We start from the raw sequence: 12,000 nt of genomic DNA on the forward strand, positions 1-12,000 counted from the left end.
TGATTTATTTGTCTTCATTTGGCACTCATGTCTCTCTTTTAATTCCCTTTACTTTTAAATATGAGACTCGGTTTATCCTTCCAGGCTTCAACTTGACTTCGATGTGACAAGGCAAGTTAAAGACACTGAGCTTTTGTCTCTAGCCTTCTGATTAAATCTAGCACCTGTTTGCTATGCAAAGCATCAAGAAAGGCTCTTTGATATAGGCGCGTCTGTGTGTGTGTGTGTGTGTGTGTGTGTGTGTGTGTGCGCGCGCGTGTGTGTGTGTGTGTGTGTGTGTGTGTGTGTGTGTGTGTGTGTGTGTGTGTGTGTGTTAACACAGATGCAAAATCTGATGCTATCACTCGCATGCACTTACTAATCTGTGCTCCAAGGGTGGCTGCAAGTTGTGCATTTGGCACTTTTGTTTCCTAAGTTGCTATAGAATAATGGTATGGATAATTGATATAATACGAACCGGATCGCTCCAGTCTGATCCAGCATAGCCTGTTTGTTAGTCTGAACTGAATAAATAATAAATAATGGCTCTATCGATGCTAAGATTCAGGAGTCGTGTGAAGATTCAGTGTTTTAAAAATAGTAATAGAGAACTACTATTAAGAAAACAATACTAATAATAAATAGTGATACGTTATGATGTATGCTTTTTTGTCTCTCAGCCATATAGTCTCATCATTCTGAAACTGTCAGTTAAAACAGAATCCATACTACAGAAGGCAGTGTCTGCTACAAATAAAAACACAAGAAAGCTGTTGAAAATAAAGTAAATGAAATGCACTGAGCCTCACATATTTAAAGCCATTAAGCATTGTTTATTATCCCCCAGAACATAAGGAGGTTTGGTTGCAGCATAGTGTGGTTTTCAACCTGTGATCAGTGCCTGACCTGGTCATAAGTTCATCCTGCTGAAATTTCGTACTTTAGTGGCTTCTTGTAAGGCCTTGCTTAATTAAGCTGTTACTCAATACCTCTGACAAATTTTAAGACATATGACCTGAGAGACTGGAGGTGTCATTTCCTCAACATCACATCTGGATGCTTGTGCTGTCCATGTACAGATGGGTAACTGCTTGCATTGTATTCAGAGGAGGTCATACCCTTTATTGAACATTTTGTGTATATTTACTCACTGGCCACTTCATTAGGAATAACTCAACTCAATGCATTTAGGTATGTAGACACAGTCAAGAGAACCTGCTGAAGTTTAAATCGAGCATGAGAGTGGGGACGAAAGGTAATTTCAGTAACTTTGAACATGGAATGGTTGTTGGTACCAGGCAGGCTGGTCTGAGAGCTGATCTACTGGGATTTTCCCACATGGCCACCTCTAGGGTTTACAGAGAATTGTCTGAAAAAGAGAAAATATCCATTCACTGTCAGTTCCCTGGGCAAAAATACCTTGTTCATGCCAGAGGTCAGATGAGAATGGCCAGTACTGCTTGTAGGTGATAGGAAGGCAACAGTAACACAAATAACCACTCATTACAACCAAGATATGCAGAAGAGCATCTCTGAATGCACAACACATCAAACCTTGATGCGGATGGGCTACTGGAGCGGAAGACCACACCAGGTGCCACTCCTGTCAACTAAAAAAAAGAGAAAACTGAGGCTACAGTTCACATGGGCTCACCAAAACTAGACAGTAGAAGTTTGGAAAAATGTTGTATGGTGTAATGAGTCTCAATTTGTGCTGCCACTTTGGGATGGTAGGGTGAGAATTTGATGTAAAAACAAAACATGAAAGCATGGATCCTTCCTGCCACGTATCAACAGTTCAGGCTGCTGGTGGTAGTGTAATGATGTGAGGGATATTTTCTTGGCACACTTTGAGCCCCTTAGTAGCAACTGCATCATTTAAATGGAACAAACTACCTGAGTATAGTTGCTGACCATGTCCATCCCTTTATAACTACAGTCTACCCATCTTCTCATAGTTGCTTCCAACAGAATAACTTGACATGTCACAAAACTCACATCATCTCAAACTGGTTTCTTGAACATGAACATGTACTCCACAGTCTCAGCAGAGCACCTTTGGGATGTGGTGGAACAAGAAATTCACATCACGGAAGGCCAGCTGACAAATCAGCAGAATCTGTGTGATGTTATCATCTCAATATGGACTAAAATCTCTGAGGAATGTGTCCAGCACCTTGTTGAATCTATGCCACAAAGAGTTAAGGCCGTTCTGAAGGCAAAAGGTGGTCCACCCTGGTACTATCAGGGTGTACTTAATGCAAGTTTAATGTTGCTATCCGGTGTCCGGTGAAAAATAGACAGCAGAGACAGTAGCAGGTCAAGGCATCTGTGAAGACAGGACATTTTGTCAGGTATTTTTTAATGAATTATAATTTCTTTACAGCTTTTTTTTTTTTTTTTTTTAATTTTAGCAGTAGTGAAATTAGTAATGAAAAGACTGAGAGGAAGATTTGGGAGACTGTGGTGCATTTCTTTTATCCTGGATGACATTTCAGCTTGTAAATGCTCTTATTTATGGCAGTTTATGTTATATAATATTTTTTGGCTTTTAGGGGCATTAAAATGCAGTTAAACAAATGTAGTTAAACTTTTATGGGCTTTTGCACATTTGCACAAGTTAAGTATTTAACCTGTGTCAAGACATATTTTCAGTCACTTTACTTTGGCAAGCTTGAGGGTGCCTGGAGTCTGGTCAAACAGAAACTGTTTTGTTTTATTCTGAATACAGCTCTGTAAGTGGATATGTGCTGGATCCAAAATCTACAACCAGAGACTAAAGGCAAATAGCTCCCTGTGTTTTATTCTTTGGAGGTGCTTTGTACTCTGATTCTGACAGAAACTCCATCACAAGACCCCTTCAGGCTAGTGGTAGTCAGTAGGCCTGTGTGCAATGCGTGATGTTGCGCTCCAGGCCTAATTCTCAGCTTTGATAAGGTGTTCTGTTACTTAGTTGGAATATATCAGTTTCAGTTTTCAGTGTGTGTTTATGATTGGCAAAATCCCCTTATAGTTTTTGTGCTTCACCCATAATGTGATCAAGTTATATCTGGTCATTTGTATGGTTGAGAAATTCAAGAGACAAAGGTGTTATTTTGGTTATTTACCAGTGAGATTTAAATTCAGGGTTTTTTTTAAACATTCTGTAGTAGCCACAGGACGCAGGAGTTTCGATACGGTCACCTGACCGACCCATGCCCCAAACCCCAGATCTTTAATATTTTATATATATCAAAGCGTACTGTGTCTATTTATTCTACATCAGACTATGTTGTATATTTTTTGCACAACAAGCACATCTCACTGTACTGTTGTTTGCCTCCTGTGCGCAAACAAGAGAAAGCAAAAGTGCTATTGGTTAGTTTTGAACAAATGTAAACATGTTGTAAACTGTATCCACATCAAGGACACTTCTTTGTCATTGAAATGATTCACGGTCACCCCTTCGGCAGTGGCAAGCAGATCAGAATATAAGTTTAGACATGTTAAAAAAAAAAAAACTCCTCTAAAAGTTACCATAAAATAAAATCTTGTTCCACCTGTAACTGTATTCTAAAATCTGTTTCCCTAACCAAAGGTATTTTTGTTTAGCCCAAGAACATACTCTGCTTTATTGACTGTTTTACTCTTAATGAGACCATAATTTACAAAGTTAAGATTGTGTTGTTTTCAGCAATACTGTCGCCAAAGTCAAAATCACACAAATCGTATTTTTGTTAATTCCAGTAAAAATCATCTCCTAAGTCGGATCACACAAGTTGGATTTTCGCCTACCTCGGATGAAAAATCTGGTCCCATTGTAATACATTTCCAATTAAATGTGATCGCATAAATCAGATGAGTTTAGCACTAAAGCCCTCCTCAGCTGCTGTCATCCCCATTTCCAGTATGTACGATCTATGCAAACTCCGTGCATTGACTTGTTCATGCACAAACACACACACTGTCGCTTGAGTGTCTAGACAGTCACGTGACGTCTGGATTGGCTGCACTGGGTGAATCAGTTCATTTCACCTGAGACAATCATGGCAAGCACATGAGGCAAGCGTAAGCTCACAGTTACGAGCAAAAGTATGAGATTATAAAATTTGCGGAAACAAATCCAGGGATGATGCAGAAAGCAGTTGCCGCGAAATTCGATATTAGACCCCAAACTGTCTGATATTTTGAAAAATCGGATTTTATCCGTCTTACACATAAAACAGATTTTTTACAAGCCGGATGAAATTCCATGGGCCATTTGAATCCGACTTACTGTACTTGGAAACTAGCCATTATAACTTAAAACTCATAAGAAAAGTGTTGACTGAGGTCACCGATCAAATGTAAAGTAGGCTAATTTTCTCATAGACTTTTATACAGTCTGCTTGTTTTCATAAGCCAAAAAGTCCCCTGCTGGACATCACAGAAGGCAGATTTGAGCCAGATGTGGAGGCTACATCTGACTTTTAAATGCAGTCTATACTATTGAGATATTGCAGACATGACCACAAGCCACAAGAAATTTACACCCATGTGTGAATGTGATGTGTGACAATCATGGTGACAATGTAGGATCAAATGAGTAAGGTCCCAGTCACACAGGTCTGGAGACTGGTCCACAACCATGTGACAACCACCAGTCATGAAGAGAAGAGGTGCATTCACGGACCAGTTGCAAGTGATTGCTGGAGACTGATGGCAGTCACAGGGAAAAAGATTAAAGTCCAAGTCACACAGGTCTATAGACTGGACAATGACACCCCCCAGGCCCCACCCTGACAACCACTTTTTGCTAGGGAAAAACGTGTATTCCCCAAACGCTTGGCAAAAACCTCCCTGTGACAGCTTTGGTCGCTAGCATTTTGCTGTGATTGGAATTTGAATGAAAAACCTTTCTACAAACATTGTCAAGTTACTCTTCCAGTTGCAGTGAAACTGAAAAGTATAATGCAAACTATTGGCAATCTGCTAGCAACCAAAGCAATTGCAAGGAGGTTTTTGGTGCAGCACCTGCTTTACAACTTCTTTCACCCAGCAACAGCCAGCAACCTCCAGGAACCACTGCCAACCAGTCGGGGAATACACATTTTCCTTTGCAGCCGGTGGCTGTATCGCATCCAATATGCCAGCCAGTTGTGCTTTATAAATAAAGTTGGCTTGGCTTGAAGTGATGTAATTCAGTGTTGTCAAATGACTTATAAAATGTAAAAGAAATTTCATAGGTCTTTTTTTTAAGCTTTGGAAAATGATTCCTCTAAAATCCTTACAGTAGATACGCGTAACAATGTGAAATACAGTCAAGAGCTCACTTAGGCAGTTACTTTGATTTTTATCAGAATTGTGGTATTCCTTTGGGCTCACACAGGAACAAAAATATTTGGACACCTGTTCATTCTTTCTGAACTTAAAAAGCAGGGCCCGTATTCAGTGTGAAGTGTGTCTAATAACTGTCTCAGAGCTTCTTCTGTAGGCAACAAGACTTCTCATTTTTAACCCCTATCAGGTCATGCAGCTGGATCCGTCCATAGCCTTTGTTGTTCAGTTAATGCACGGTTAAGCACTGTGGAAGGTTGTCGGGATGACTGCTACTCCAGTGATTGATGTGGTATTATCAAAGCTTTGCCTGTAACACAGACTTCACCCTCTTCTCACCTAACTATTTGTCAAGTTGTAGCTGGCATAAGAACACATATTGGATGGATCGAATGCAGCAGTCTGTGGGGGAGGTGATGCAGTTTTCCCTTTTATGAGCTGATATTTGAAATGCTGTGTGTTGTGGAATTAATTTCACTCTTTGCAGTGGCTCAGCACAGCAGTAATTTTAGGGAAATAACATCCTGACAGACAGAATCCAGAGATTTATAGTTGAAGAACCAGTATGTGAAAACTGACTATATGAGCTATAAATTTTGTTTGTTTTTTAAAACATATTTTCAGCCACTTTTTAATCATCATATCCTCACACATTACTATCTGTAGATCAGTGGCATGTTCTTACACCGTTAGTAGTGCATTATTTGGATGGGTATGTGGAGATTATCTTAATAATATTGACTGTTAAATGAGGGGTAAAGTGTGTCATTGTGTTTAAAATGAATTTTAAAAAATCAAATGTCCATGTAAGCTGTAATGCTCACTTTCACAGCTTAGTTTTTTCAGGACTGTAGTTTGTTTTTTTGTGTGCATAATGCAGGGTTAAATATATTTTTAGTCTTAAGAAAAGAGAATTGGCTTGTGGCTTGAAGAGTACAGGCGCATGTGTAGATCTGTGATATAAAGCAGTAGCCACTGCAGGGCAGAGTGAGTGTGTGGTGCTTAAATTATATATATATATATATATATATATATATATATATATATATATATATATATATATATATATATATATATATATATATATATATATAATGAAAGAATAGGTCTCTGAAATCATATCTGAAGGCTCCTCCTGACTGTGATCAGAAGTCGTTCTTGCAGGTTGCGTCCTCTGTTGTCAAAATATATCTTTTCAAAGGGAGCAACATGAAGCGGTTTTAGTAATCGCTGGAGGAAATATACACAGGAGGTGCCAATATCACAAGAGCCCTGTGTGACAGATGGTCAGAAACTAGACTGACCAGGCGAGATCACAGCATGCTCCATCTCAGGGCTTCCTTTGTCTCTGTGTCAAATACTGTAACATAAATCTGATGAGGCATTTTCAAACTCCAAAGAACTGGGTTATTACTAGTCTATTAAATAATTTTTTACAAGCCTGCATCCAAGAGTTCCTGTAATCTTGACAGGGCTTTCAGTGTGATGACGTTAAACATGAGCACAAAAAAAAACAAAACCATCTTCATTTGTTGTGCTGATTAGAGCTGAAACAACTAGTGGATTAACAAAGAATATCATCTGATATCAGATTTATTGATCAAGCCATTTTTGATTAAAACAAACAAAAATTAATAAAAGTAAAACAATTCCCACAGCTCACCCACATCAATAAAACCAATGACAGGTGAATTTAATGATACAGGTCATCTTTTAACAGTGCTTCTGGGAAAACTTGGGTGCTGGCATTCATGCCATCCATCTAAACAATGTAGCAGATGAAGCACAAATTTTCTCCCCGGTGGTAGTGACCCCTTCCCCTCAGGTCAGTGGGTCACTTCCCAATCCAAGAAAGTGGTCAGGAGTGCCTGAAGGAACACCACAAATACATACCTAAGGCTACCAAACACCCAGAACCCAATACTGGTGAGCATCCTGGAATTGGGCTCGAGCAAGCCTATACCATGTAGGGTCCATCCCACAGGATTCACACATCCTGATTATTGACGATGAGAAGACTCTTAAATGACCTGTCCTGTACTCAGCTGCTGTGAATCTCCATGCCCCAACAGGTCAGAGATGTATGGCAGACCTAAACATTATAAGATTTGAGTGTTGTGGTTGATTGGTGTACAATTCCAGCTTACACTTGAGAGGATTTTGCTTTGATTTCAGTCGTTTGGCTAGAAAATGCTACCAGATTTATGATTGAATGATTGTTTAATTTATTGATTTAAAAAAAAGTGACCAGATAACCAAAATAACCATCATTCAGCTCGATTTTTTTCGGTTGGTGATTTCAGCTGAGCTGCATCACATATCAAAGAGAAGTGAAATATTGCATTGGATAACACATAAATTACCCTCTGTAAAATTTCAGTTTTCAACTTAATGAGTCACAGCATGAACTAAACCAAATAATTCATGACAAGACTCATAAATGTGGTGTTCAATAAGGCTGCATATTAAAAAAAAAAAAAGATCCAAGAATGAAGTAATTTGTTCATTTAAGACACAGATAATACTTGCTAGTTATTGATATGGTGAGAGATGCATCTGCTTAAGCATGAAACATTCACAAAATGATGTATATATAAAGAACTGCACAGTGTACTTTTGTTTGAAATGATTTATTGATTTGTTTGTCATACATTTTTTACGTATTTCCTGTTATGTATGTCAAACACTCAAACCTGAACCTAAACTGTCAGCTCTCATCAATTCTCTCTCAACGGAAAGGTTGTTAATGATAATGCGACTCATATGGGCTAAGCGGATGCTAATGAACTCTCCAGGACTATAAGCAACCCCATTTGTAGGAAATGTTTTTCTGTCAGTGAGTGCATCTATTTTAAGAACTACTGAGCGGTCAGACTTCTTGCAGCTCAGCCTCAGCATGAATGCAAAGGGAAAAGTACAGCAGCTACCTGGTCTGTTTTCTTTATTTTTGTTTATGCTCGTGTATCTGAGCAGATCTGACGTTATTTTAGTTTAATCCACAATTCAGGTGTGTCCTATTTCTGCAGACTAAATATTGCTTCACTTGTGCTGTCTGAAATCTTAATCTAGGGTTACTTAATTATCCTAGTCACGTATGTATGTAGTGGTGGTTGTCATAGCAGTGTTGATGGTACATATCCTTGAATGGAAGCATATCCTCCCATTTATGTGATGCAAAATAGAGAAATGCACTGACCAATAGGATGATCTTTCAATATCTGTCCACTTTATTCAAGTTCCATTTCTGTTTCAAAATCAGTTTGATTGATCATGGAGTTTGGCACCAACAAGATTCAGGTCAGTGGACAGACACCATTGATACTCTTTCTAGCTCTTAGTTTAGGCAGCTCATATGACTACCCATCGGGTAACATGTGCCAAAAAATTTGACTACTTTAGCATGGAGCCATCAATTCTTTTAATCACAGAACCCAGCCACTAAAATTCCCTGCAGCTGTTGGCGTGATTGTTTAATGATTGGAGCTATTGGATCAATGTCAAACACCAGTCAGTAAGGATGCACGAGCACATTTATCTGCTGGTTAGGGCCGTGACAATCCCAGCTGACCTCAGAGAATTGGTGATAGTGGCTTTCAAGAGCACAGTATTACTCTGTGGCTGCAGTCCATTGCTACTGTTATAGCATTGCCTTTAAATAAGACCTGCATTTGGTCATAAACTCATTAAAAAAATCACACTGACATAGTGCTTATAAAGTCAAGTCACAACCTCCTAAGCTGAAAAGTGATGCCAAAGAGGAAGTGCCAAAACCAGAATTTCCTCCAATGGCCACTTGACACTTCCCCGTTAAAGTTAATAAGGCTACAGGCTGGTACCAAAGGAAAAAAAAAACCCTGGTGTTGTGATTATTTTATTACACACATGTCTGGATTTTATTAAGTCTTAAAATTAGGGGTGTGATCACTTTGACTGACAGTTGTCCCGACACAGGAAACTGTCTGCTAGGTGTCACCTCTGCTAATTATACCCATTACATTTGTGGAGCATTTTTACAGATTTATGAGTTTCATTGAGTTTCTGTATGCCACAGTTTTTCAAGAAGTCTTGGTGAATGAAATTCTAGAATTTTATCAGTCTCTTAGTTAACATTATATATATATATATATATAGTGTATGTCATATGCAGCTTACAGCAGTATTGGATTCTTTGGGTCTTCTTTTGTTTTGGTGCATGTTACAACCCTTTAAAATTTGTATTGCTTTTCAGTTCATCAGCCCAGACCAGACACACCTGAGTTTAGATCCAAAACATGAGCCACTGATCAACAGTCACATCATGACAAGTAGGGGTGATGTTCATGGGGCACATAATAATAATGTATTACAATAATACAGTTTATAAAGTATTTATGACAATAATCATGTCTTGAAAAATTGGTATTGGTTATGGGACAAGGTTGACATTGGTTTATTCAAGAGTTATCTGCACGAGTTCCCATTTATGTGGCCACAACTTGAAATATAATGTTAACTGTTATACAAAGAGCAAATATGCAATGGCACATAATCAGAATATACAGTACAATACGTACAAGGAAGTTGACCTTACATAGCTCCATAGCTTAAGGGCCAGGGTTTAAAACCAGTTGCATCAAATTAAATTTGAAAACAGTGTGGAACTGTTACATATATGTTTATTAACCAAAGAATGGCACAGTTAAATAGAACGGATTAAAATTAATATGGAGAATTTTGTGTGCAGCTTCTTTATGACAGTTTGAAGCAAGCTTGATAATGCAGATGAAGCAAAATAAAAAGTTTCAGCTTTATACACACACACACTCGCGTGCACACACTTGTGCACTATATTGCCAAAAGTATTCACTTGCCTGCCTTCACACACAGCTTCAACTCTTCTGGAAAGGCTTTCCACAAGGTTTAGGAGTGTGTTTATGGGAATTGTGACTATTCTTCCATAAGTGCATTTGTGAGTTCAAACACTGATGTTGGATGAGAAGTCCTGGCTCGCAGTCTCCGCTCTAATTCATCCCAAAGGTGTTTAATTGGGTTGAAGGACTCTGTGGAGGGCCAGTTTTTTCCACACTAAACACACTCATCCATGTCTTTATGGACCTTGCTTTGTGCACTGCTGCGCCATATTGGAACAGGAAGGGGCCATCCTCAAACTCTTCCCACAAAGTTGGAAGGGTGAAATCGGCTGAAGCATTAAGAGTTCTGGAATTAAGGGGACAAACCCAACTCCTGAAAGACAACCACACACCATAATCCCCCCTCCACCAAAATTTACACTTGGCACAAAGCAGTCAGACAAGTACTTCTCTCCTGGCAACGCCAAACCCAGATTCATTCTTCGGATTGCCAGACAGAGAAGGATGTTTTGTCCAGTGGCAGCGTGCTTTACACCTCTGGATCCGATGCTTTGCATTGTGCTTGGTGATGTAAGGCTTGGATGCAGCTGCTTGGCCGTGGAAATGCATTCCATGATGCTCTTCACACACTGTTCTTGAGCTAATCTGAAGGCCGCATGAAATTTGTAGGTCTGTAGCAATTGACTGCAGAAAGTTGGTGACCTCTGCACTGCAGGGCTCATCATCCGATGACCCCACTCTGTTGTTTTACGTGGCCTATCACTTCGTGGCTGAATTGATGTCGTTCCCATTTGCTTCCACTTTGTTATAATACTACTAACAGTTGACTGTGGATTACTTAGTAGTGAGGAAATTTCACAACTTGACTTGTTACACAGGCGGCATCCTATCATACCATGCTGGAATTCACTAAGCTCCTGAGAGTGACCCATTCTTTTGCAAATGTGTCTAGAAGCAGTCTGCATGCCTAGGTGCTTGGAATTATACACCTGTGGCCACCGAAGTGAGTGAACGCCTGAATTCAGTGACTTGGATGGGTGAGTGAATACTTTTGGCTATATCAGTGTTTCTGTGGGCCGCAGGGTCATGACAGATGGGGCGCGGCTGACCTGGAAGAAAAGTCATGCAACAAATGTTCAACATTGGATTAATTACGTTAGCAGGTACGTTAGCATAGCGACCCCCCTGCTTCGCCATCAAGGGGTCTATATATATGGCTACATGTACTTGTGGGGATTTAAACTGTTGTTGTGGTTCAGTTCTGTCCATGGTGTTGCCCAGGAATGTGAGCAGTTATCACATATCTTTGAACTCTATGCTACTGCTATGCAACTTGACTGCAGCTAAACAGTCTCTGATCTGGTCTGTTTCTGGACTGAGCTAAGTTTAGACGCCTGCAGATACGAGGGGGACCTGAGAGGATTTCTGGGTGAGGCAGATGAAGTCCTCAACTGCTGCTGAATTGCCTGTGCCCTTCTCTAGTCATCATATTTTTTTTTCTGGCATGGGACTAAAATTTGTGCAAGCTGCAACCCAACTTGGTTTGGATGTGAAAATTGGTAAAAAGTCAATTTTTAGTAGTAGTTTTGTGGTAATTTCTAGCAGTGTTTTAGTCTCACTTTGATCCTAAATCAGTAACAAATTATGTACTTTATAATTTTTTTTTTTTTTTATAATATTAGCTTGCAGAATACTCTGTTTTCTAGTCCCTGTGGTTTCAGATATGGAGGAAACAAACAAACAAACAAAAACACAAAATAAAGCAGGTACTATAAAGTAAGTGAATTAGCATTTTGTATTAATTTTATCACTGAAATCTATGCTGCTAATATTTCTTTGTAGGCTTTAGAGGACACTGAGACTCTGTATTGATTTG

This window comes from Archocentrus centrarchus, chromosome 6 (assembly GCF_007364275.1).
Source record: "Archocentrus centrarchus isolate MPI-CPG fArcCen1 chromosome 6, fArcCen1, whole genome shotgun sequence".
In the NCBI taxonomy this organism is placed as follows: domain Eukaryota; kingdom Metazoa; phylum Chordata; class Actinopteri; order Cichliformes; family Cichlidae; genus Archocentrus; species Archocentrus centrarchus.